This window comes from Cebus imitator, unplaced genomic scaffold (assembly GCF_001604975.1).
Source record: "Cebus imitator isolate Cc_AM_T3 unplaced genomic scaffold, Cebus_imitator-1.0 Scaffold99, whole genome shotgun sequence".
NCBI classification, from domain to species: Eukaryota; Metazoa; Chordata; class Mammalia; order Primates; family Cebidae; genus Cebus; species Cebus imitator.
In genome coordinates, this window is record NW_016107414.1 from 1,261,757 (window position 1) to 1,272,425 (window position 10,669).

At 44.9% G+C, this 10,669-nt stretch overlaps 1 long non-coding RNA gene across 1 annotated transcript; it reads left to right on the forward strand.

Annotated features, from left to right (window-relative positions):
* The first annotated feature begins 1,591 nt into the window (after positions 1 to 1,591).
* On the forward strand, positions 1,592 to 4,252 carry LOC119472399. Its single transcript, XR_005201559.1, has 2 exons — positions 1,592 to 1,792; positions 3,863 to 4,252. It is a non-coding gene; the product is annotated as an uncharacterized LOC119472399 (long non-coding RNA).
* Positions 4,253 to 10,669: the final 6,417 nt, after the last annotated feature.

The window sequence follows — 10,669 nt, forward strand, 5'->3', positions numbered from 1 at the left end:
TTTATGGTCAGTGGTGATATCCAAAGCAAGTGAGAATCAAGGCAAATAACCTGGCAAAAAATATGACTGCATTTGCATTTCAGGGTTTTTACAGCCTGTGTTATCCGGATAATTGCCTCACTTCTGCATCTGCTCTGCGGGTGCACCAGTGTGCAGCACCTTTCCAGTTCATTGATGGATCTCGACACGTTACTATCTGATGGCACCAGTGTGTGTGTGTGTGTGTGTTTTAGACAGAGTTTCACTTTGTAGCTCAGGTGTGATCTTGGCCCACTGCAACCTCTGCCTCCTGGGTTCAGGTGATTCTCATGCCTCAGTCTTCCAGGGAGCTGGGATTGCAGGTGCCTGCCACCACGCCTGGCTAATTTTTGTATTTTGTTAGTAGAGATGGGGTTTTACCATCTTGCACAGGCTGGTCTTGAACTCCTGACTTCAAGTGCCTCTGCCCACCTCGACCTCCCAGAGTGATGGGATTACAGGTGTGAGCCACTGTGCCTGGCCTGATGGCCTGTTTTGTGGGTCTAAGTGTTTCTTTTCATATCTAAGAACTGGTTCTTCTTGTCCCCCGCCATCCCCCACCCAGAAATACTTCAAGGAAGCACAGGCAAAAATATCTTCAGACAACTTAAAACTGGCATGAGGCAATAGCGTTCTTCAGTGTGGCGCTCTATGGGGGTTTGGGGAAGTAATTTGGAAGATAAATAGAGCAGAGGTTCCCAACCCCCAGGCCATGGACCTGTGGCCTGTTAGGAACGGGCCTCACAGCAGGAGGTGAGTGGTGGGTGAGCAAGGGAAGCTTCATCTGTATTGACAGCCGCTCCCCATTGCTCTCATGACCCTCTGAGCTCCACCTCCTGTCAGATCAGTGGCGTTAGATTCTTGTAGGAGCGCACACCCTGTTGTGAACTGCACACGCGAGGGATCTAGGTTGCACGCTCCATATGAGAATCTAATGCCTGATGATCTTAAACTCTCCAAGTTGTGTAGACTGGCTCCTGAGCTGCTGGAGGGGGAGCAGGTTCTAGGTACACACCTGGCGTTGGCCCCAGCATCCCTAGCAGGATGCGTGACCCAGAATCAGTACTAGGTATATGTTGATTGGCCAAAGGGACCAATGTCCTGTGAGCAGCTGGCTTGCTTCATGTAGGCAGCGTCATTCCATGGGCACCGGGATGAGACTTAGGTGAGCAGCTCAGCCACGATACCAACCTCTATGATCCACCTCGATAGAAATCTGCAAGTTCCTCCTTCACCTACAGCAGCTGTTGCCAACTGGGAGTGACAGTTGGCAACAGCCAAATGTCTCCAGACATTTTTATGGTTTCTGCAGCTGGAAAGAAGGGTGCTACTGGCATCTAGTGGTAGAGGCCAGGGTCGCTGCCAACATCCTACACTGCCCAGAACAGCACCCCGCCCCCAGCAGACAGCTCTCTGGCCCCAAACATCTGTAGTGCTGAGGCTGAGAAACCCTGACTGGAGGCAGTGGTTAGATGAGACTAGTACTGTCTTTGCAGTTAGATCGCTTTCTAACGTGCTTGCTGCTGTGTTAAAATTTAAGTGATAGTTTCCAAAATATGTTTGCACAGTTGATTATTTCCAGTTCCTTGGCTTTCTGATAAATTTGCTCATCCTGGGATTCTTCTCAAGCAGCTGCTGCTGAGAAGGCTTCCACCACGAAGGGAGAACAGTTCCCAGGGGAGACGCTGCCTGTCGCCTGTGGAGAAACCACAGCGAGAGTCAAAGAGGACGTGGATGCGGTGACCTGTGAAATGCTCCTCAACACGATGGATAAGTGAGAGATTCAGGCTGCCTGTTCACTGCCCCTAATTCCTAAAGCAATTTAGAAATGTTTAGCATTTGCTTTGAAACCATTAAGTTCATGACAATGAATGAATGCAAGTTTAAGGTAGTGCCTAGAATTGTTTTCCTGTTTTTAGCTGGATATTTCAAAGAAACATTGCAGGTATTTTATCAAATCTTAAACCTTGAACGAGAGGGTAACACCTCAAACCTATGAATTTATTCCTTGGTATTGGCAAGGTGGTCCACAATGAATGAGTAATGATTTTTGGGTAATAGTCACTTCAAAGTAGTCTAGATCAGCTAGTGCGTTAACAGCCAAAGCTGGACATTTTTATGTTGCACTGTGTACACCCATGATATTTCTAATAGTATGATTTTAAACGTTAAAAATGAATTTTATATTTTTTATACAAATGAATTTTCTACAAAATTCAAAGCTACCATAATGCTTTTAATTAGTTCTAAATTCGATCAAAAAAGTGCTGTAGTGTTATAAAAGGGAAAACTGAGTAGGGAATGAAAAACTAGACTAGGCTAAAAAATAAGGAATAAATCCATTTTACTTTGGTATCGGTAGCAAAGTCCACCTTTATATTTTTATAGTATCTTTTAATTATGTTCCTTGGCAGGCATGAAATTGTCCTGGTTACATTCCATTATTGCTTATTAGTATTTCACTTCATAACGCTTTTTTCTGCTAAAGCTACTTTTTTTATATTTTTAAAATAATTGGCAGAGTGAGAAGAAACATAAAAATCAGATAATGAAAACATGAACCTGTAAGGAATTTGTACTTTTTCATAATGCCCAATGATTAGTGAGTATTTCTCTGTTGCCAGTTGACAAGATTTTTCCCACCCTCGAGCAGCATGAGAGATGCCCCTTTAGCACTTGAAATTAGTATCTATCTTTATATGGAGCCAGATTTTTCTTCTTTGCTTAGTTCAGCAGTTTCTTTTGCTGCAAACGTCTCTCTACCCCTGTATTTTAAGATCATCGATAGGTCCTAAATTCAGATTCTTAAGATATGGATCTGTTACTGAAAATATCACAAATTTAGAAGCTCTATACAATGTGAATATGTGGAAATAATTTCCCAGCAGGAAGAGCATTATATTCTCTATGTACCAGCAAATAATTCAACTCAACTCACGTAAGATTTAAATTCTGTGGGCTGTAGTATGCCATCATTGTAACTGTTTGAATTTTTGCAATGGTTTATTTTTTTACTGTTATTTATAGATGTTTTACATAATTCAATAAAATGAAATGACTTAAAATTGTTATCTTTGTTATATATCAGTACTGGTCCTTAAAAATGCCTTCTTTGTCTGGAGAGAATGTGGAGAAATTGGAACCTCTGTGCACTGTTGGTGGGAATGTGAAATGGCACAGCCACTGTGGAAGGTAGTATGGCAGTTTCTCAAAAAAAAAAAAAAATGAAAATAGAACTAGTATATGACCCACCAATCCCACTTCCAGATAGACTGGATACCCAAAAGAACCAAAAGCAGGGCCTCCAAGAGGTGTTTGCACACCCATGTTCATAGCAGCATTATAAAGGTGGAAACAACCCACATTCCATTGACAGGTGAATGGTTACGCAAAATATGGTGTATACATGCAGTGGAATATTATGCAGCCTTAAAAAGGAAGGAAGGCCTGAAACGTGCTGCAACATGGGTGAACCTGGAGGACATTATGCTGAGTGAAATCAGCTAGTCACAAAAGGACAAATACCTTATAGGAGGTATCTAGAGTAGTCAGATTCATAGAGACAGACGGTAAAGTGATGGTTGGCAAGCACTGAGGGGTGAGGGGAGAATGCAGAGTTAGTGTTTAATGGATACACAATTTATCGGGGACAAAGAGTTCTGGAGATCAGCAATGGTGATGGCCACACAACAATGTGAATCTACCTAATTATCCCGCTGAACCATACATTTAAAAATAGCTAAAATGATAAATTTTATGTTGTTTTAGTCCTTTCTCACATTGCTGTAAAGAAATACCTGAAACTGGGTAATTTATAAAGAAAAGAATTTTAGCTGACTCGCAGTTCCACAGGCTGTACAGGAGCCATGATGTTGGCATCTGCCCGGCTTCTGGGGAGGCCTCGGGAAAGTTACAGTCAAGTCGAAGGGGGAGTAGGCTTGTCATATGGTGAAAGGAGTGAGAGGGGAGGTGCCGCGCACTTCTTAACAACCAGATCCCGTGAGGACTGCCACTGTCGTGAGGACAGCACCAAGCACACGGTGCTAAACCATTCGGAAGAAATCGCCCCCATGATCCAGCCACCTCCCACCAGGCCCTGCCTCCAGCATTGGGGACTACAATTCCACATGAGCTTTGGGCAGGGACAGATATCCAAACTACATCATGTGTATTTTACTACAACCAACTGTATTTTAATTTCAAGAACAGATAACATAAGAATCATGTTTGAAAATGCAAGACCAGTTGGTATCTAAACACAGTTAATAAATAAATAAAGCTCCTAGAGCAGGTGCAGTGGCTCACTCCTGTAATCCCAGCACTTTGGGAGGCTGAGGCAGGTGGATGACCTGAAGTCAGCAGTTTGAGACCAGCCTGGCCAACATGCTGAAACCCCATCTCTACTAAAAATTAGCCTGGCATGGTGGTGGGCACCTGTAATTCCAGTTACCCTGGGGTGGGGGCGGAGGCAGGAGAAACACTTGAACCGGGAGGCGGAGGTTGCAGTAAGCTGAGATTGCGCCACTGCACTCCAGCCAGAGCAACAGTGCAAGACTCTGTCTCAAAAAAAAAATTCATAACCAAACCATATCAATTAGGAAACTAATACAACCTCCAAAGTTAAAGAAAAATGGTGAGAGTGGATGGAAGATGCTTTTTAATGGAGTACATAAAAAAAAAAAAAAAAGCTCTTTATAAACACACTTTTATAAATAGTTGCATTGTTCCATGTGTGTAACACCTGCTGAGATGGAGAACAAAATTCAGAGGAGATAGGCAATACCTACTCGGTTACGTGCGTGAGTCTCACCCACACCCGGCAAGAAGGTGAATACACTGTTAGTGCATTTGATTCCAAAATAGAAGCAGTGACAACAGTGCCCACAAGAGGGCAGTCGCTTCTGTCTTTTCCAATATTGAGACAGGTTTATTATTCGAGGCTAATAAGAACGCAAAGTTATAGCCAAGTCTTGGCAATTTTATGAATTCTATGATACGGAAAGAGAAAATTTTTTCCTTGCCAAGGAAGAGAAGGGACCTTTGCCAAACCTAGGAGTGAGGACACTAGTTGGCTCTGAGTTCGTGAATGTTTAGTGAGTGACATGATTTGCTTAAAATAGTTCTGAGATCCAGCAGGAAATAATTCCAGAATGTACACCCCTTGCACAGCTTAACATTTCTGTTTTGCAGGGAGGGGGTGTTTAAATTACAACATTGTTTGACAACAGTTTTACTATATAAAGGGTGGCTTTTAAACAATCCTGAGACCTGGCTGATGCATGTTAACAGCCTCTATTGTTTGAGATCAGCCACTGGAAAGGCTGGATAGACAGCCCTGACGAATCTGGTCGTTTTATATGATAAAGTTTGACAGCCTGCCTTTCTAAAATGGCAAGATAGTTTCCAGATATTATTTCCAGAGTAAATGTTTAATTTTTTCTGATAACCATTGAAGAGTCCTCGTAAATGCATTCCTTATGACTATTAGTCATTAATGGGTTAATGGGCGTTGTCATTTCCGCTGAAATCTGTTCCATTCATGCCTTGGGACATCTGGCTTATCAAATTGACTTTCTGCATCTCCTCACTTCCATTGCAGTTTATTTGTATTTGAGAGTATCAGATGAACGCAGGTTTTAAGCGGCAGCCTAGTTTATGCTGTGTTTAGCAACTTTTGTACCCTGTATGAGGCATGGGTGTGTTTATGAACCTGATTACTTTAAATCATTATCTTTTAAAGTATGTACAATTTAGCAATTTAAGATGCATATGTTTATTTTTCCGTGCATGGCAGAGAGAGTACTATATGGGATGCGCAGGGCGCTTTGTCAGGACAAAAAGTGCCATCAACAAATTTAATTAGTCTGGGCCTCGTGGCTGGTGCCTGTGATCCCAGCACTTTGGAAGACCAAGGCAGGCAGGGTTGCTTGAGCCCCGGAGTTCAAGACCAGCCTGGGCAGCATGGTGAACCTTAACAACAATAACAACAACAAAAAATACAAAAATTAGCTCAATGTGGTGGTGTGCACCTGTAGTCCCAGCTACTCAGGACGCTGAGATGGGAGGATCACCTGAGCCAGGGAGGCTGAGGCTGCAGTGAGCCTTAATGAGCCCACTGCACTCCAGCCTGGGCAGCAGATTAAGACCCTGTCTCAAAAAAATAAAAAATCTTAATTGAGACCAGGTGCCAACACTTTGGGAGACGAAAGCAGGGGGACAGCTTGAGCCCAGAGACCCCATCGCTGCAGAAAATAAAAATTTAAAAACTTAGCTGGGTGCAGTGGCATTGACTGTGGTCCCAGTACTCAGGAGGCTGAGGTGGGAGGATGACTTGAGCCTGGGAAGTTGAGGCTGCTTGCACCACTGCGCTCCAGCCTGAGTGACAGAGCAAAACCCTGTCTCAAACAAAAAAAATTGCACCACAGTGGACGGCAGCTGGCTGCAGAGTTCATGTAGAAAGGCTGTGAAAAGCTCCTCTCGGGAGCGACTGGGCGCCTCAACACACGCCGCTATTGTTCCTCTTAACGAAGTATGACCGTGTGTACAGGAGTCCAAAGGTTGCTGATTAACAGACTCATTCTGGTAATTGCTATAATCATACCCTAAGCCCTGAACTATCAGAAGTAGTAAAATGGCAGAAAATAACATACTAGACAATGACTTACTTTTTTTTTTTTTGAGACAGAGTCTTGCCTTGTTACGCAGGCTGCAGTACAGTGGTGCCGTCTCCCTGCAGCCTCTGACTCCTGGGCCCAGGCGATCCTCCCACCTCAGCCTCCCGAGTAGCTGGGACTACAGGTGTGTGCCACCATGCCTGACTAATTTTTGTATTTTTTGTAGAGATGGGGTCTTGCCATGTTACTCAGGCTGGTCTTGGACTCCTGGGCTCAAGCAGTAGGCCCGCCGCTGCCCAAAGTGATAGGATTACAGGAGTGAGCCGTGGTGCCCAGCAACAATGGGTGACTTTAACTCAGTCCCCGTGGGTCACTAGATTCCACAGAAAAAGATGTGTTTTCTCTTGCTTTTCCAGGGTAGCCCTTCACCTAATGGCTGCGTGACAATTTAAACACATACTTGTGTGTGGGAAGAAGCTCATCTGGCATTGCCACAGCATGAGAACCTCCTCGCCGCAACAGGGAGAGCTTGCGGTGCTAAAATTATCTGTGAATACAGACTCGATTTTAACAGTGATCCAAGGATTTTTCTATTAGATAAAAACAACCATTGTGTCAGTTAAATAATGCTCTTGTTACACAGGCATGCCCAGATTTACCGATTGTATAGGAGTTAGATTCAGCTCCCCTGGAGTTCAAAGCCTGATTTAAAGTGGATACAGGAGCAAATATGCCTGTTCTGTCTCTGCGGCAGAGCACCAGTGAGTAGTCTGCAGCTTCCTGCCTGCAACCCCTGAAAAAAATCTGGTATTCGAAAGTCTTCCGAGGAGGCGGAAGGAGTCAGAGAGTTTCATCGATGGATGTACCCAATTGAGCCGCCAGCTCCCCAGCACACTCACCCCCTGGACAAACACCGGAGTCCCCAGGGTCAGCTCCACATGACTTCAGAGCTCCACAGCCTCCCTGAAACGTGGCCATGATTGCTGACCTCACTCTGTTTTGACTTCAGGTGCCCGCAATTTTAGAATGTGATCCCAAGGATGTGGATATACAATATCCTAGATACAGCCCCATGTTACAGCTGATTACTAGCATCCGATTGCCTAGGAGACACTCGAAGTAAAATGCAAGCCATTTTTAAGGAAAGTGTGAGAAGCACAGTAGGGTGTAGCGGTGCTTTCGATGAGAGGCACAAGGAGCTGGGTGGGAGGAAGGGGAGATGCCCTAGGGATAGAACGCAGTTGTTGCAGCCGCCGTCAGGCAGCTGTGGACGGAGGGAGAGCCCGGCTTTTGACAGAACACATGGTGATCCACCTCTGTGCAACTACGGCTGGCACCCAGTCCCTGTGGGGCTGCTTCCCGCTAGAGGCAGGCTGGGCAGACTCCCTGGACCCTCTCACCTGTGTATGTGCTTCTCGATGGGTCACCAGTGGCTGCATCTGCCTGGGCCAAAGTGTTCCCTTCTCCTGCCATGTGGCCTTACTCAAGTCTTGACATGTGACACCCTGGCCTTCCTCTGATCCCACCATCTGGAGGTGCAGGCCCAGCTCCCTCACCGGACATTCAAGGCCCTCAACCACAGGGACTCATAAATCTCTTTGGGGCTAGGGATCTTCTAGGGAGCTTGTAAAAAGAACAGATTCAGGAACACCCCCTCCCCCACTCGCAGACCCTCAGAAACAGAATCTCGGGAGTGGCACAGGAGCATCGGCCCCAGAGGCCACCTGCTCTCCAGCCTGTGTGTCTTTCCTTCTTCCACGGATGTTCAACAAACCAAAGATTCTCTCAGTAGCCTGACCCTCGCATTTTATTCTGGGTGGTTCAACCCCAAAGAGCAAGTCAGCATCTCTCTGTGGTCCTGTCACCCGGTCTTTGTTCCAGAGCCTCTGGAAGCAGCACGTGACTCATGCTGTGGAACCTGCCAGGCTTCCTCCGCAGAGTGACCAGCGCAATTGCATGCCCAGGTGACATGGGAGCAGAACCAATAAGACCCCAGTTTTGCAGTGGCCAAGCAAGGCTTGGGAGACGGGAAGGAGGCAGCAAGGAGTCTCAGGTCTGACTACACCCGGTTTCCTTCCACCTGGACAGCAGATGGGGTCACGTGGAGCGTGGCAGGACTCAGCCACTGTGGAACTCGTCTGTCTGACTCTCGAGTTTGTTTGGGGCTTGTTTGGTCTTATATCTGGGTGACATGCCACCCTTGGTGATATGGACCCATTTCCAAACAAGAGCGGCAGTTGCTTTTTAAACATTGTCCTTACCATTTATTGCAACGAGTAGGGTGACTGCAGATGTTTGGATGGATGGATGCAGACAGGTGGATAGTCCTGACAGGTGTATATTTTTTAATTCCATAGAGGCCAGAAATCAGTCAGGAGAAGGTGAGGCATCACCTGGCCAAATGGAAATGAGTTTATTTACACAGCTTTTTATCTAGTGAAGCGGAAACGGAATTCTTAATTTTCTGTTTTCCAATAATGTATTGTTTTACATATTTTTAAGTCTTTAAATTAAAAACTTTTTTTGAGGAATAACTTACATACAGTAAAATTCCCCGTTTTAAGTATCTTTGAGTTTTGACAAATGAATGGTCTTGTCATCACCCCTTCAACCAAAACACAGAGTACCTCCATCATCCAGGCATCCCACTGTGCCCCCAGATTAGAACAGGGACCCCCTTTTTAGGGGCCTGTGGACCCCACACATAAAAACCCTGAGTTCCTTCAAGAAGAAATCCAGACACCTAGCTAGCCTAAAAGCATATAAATAAATAACTTACTAAAACAAAATAATATCCTACGACAATAATTTAAAAAGTTAAAGTCCACAAAATGTTTACTCTTCCTGTAAAACTCAAAGACAGCATCTTAACATAAGCTACTGAGTTGTCTTTCAAAATCTCAGAACCCCTCTAAGGACTTCCATCAGACAGATCCAGACACATACACCTCAAATTTAAGAAAAGTAAAAACTCAACTTTAATCATCATCCTTTGTTCTAAGTTTTATCCTGAGGGGCTTAAAAAAGTCACTGCCCCCAGCCAGTTAACACTTTTCTACTGACCAAAGATTTTTTTTTTTTTTTTTGACACAGAGTTTCACTCTTGTTGCCCAGGCTGGAGTGCAACGGCACAGTCTCGGCTCACCACAACCTCCACCTCCCGAGTTCAAGCTATTCTCCTGCCTCAGCCTCCCGAGTAGCTGGGATTACAAGCATGTGCCACCACGCCTGGCTAAATTTGTGTTTTTAGTAGAGAAGGGGTTTCTCCATGTGGGCCAGGCTGGTCTCGAACTCCTGACCTCAGATGATCCACCCACCTCAGCCTCCCAAAGTGCTGGGATTATAGGCATGAGCCACCACGCACAGCCCTGACCCCAGATTTTTAAACAAAGCTTGTCTTCCTTAACCAATGGCAAATCAGAAGCTCTCTGAACCTACCTACAACCTGCAAGCCCCACTTGAAGACATCCTTCCCTGTTAAGTCTCAACCAATATAGAACCTTCATATATTAATTTTTAATTTTGCCGGTAACTGTAACTTTCCAATAATTTACCCCTGCCTTCAAAAACCCTTACCTGCAATTCATCGGGGAGGTCAGAACTGAAACATTCAGCTGCCTAGTTCTCCATACTTGACACCCTACAAGAAAAGCCTTTCTTTCTACGCCTAGAAAGCTTGGTGTGGACATCCTGTTTTACTAAGTCAAACAGACCCCAGTCTGGTTCTGTAATACTCCTTTGTAGCAAATCACTCACCCTGCCCCCAGCGCCCGGCACCGAATCTTGTTTCAATTGTCCTGTAGAGTTTTGTCTTTTCCAGAATGTCACAGAGCTGGAATCCTACACTATGTATTTGAATGTGGCTTCTTTCATTCAGCAAATGACTTTGAGGTTCACCCTGCTGTTTGGTGCCTGGCTGCTCCTTTCTTTTGATTGTTGAGGGATATTCCATTGCGTAATCATTCCACAATCATTTCATCCATTCACCAGTTCAAGGACATTGTCTTTCTTTCCAATTTGAGAGGCTTGTGAATTAA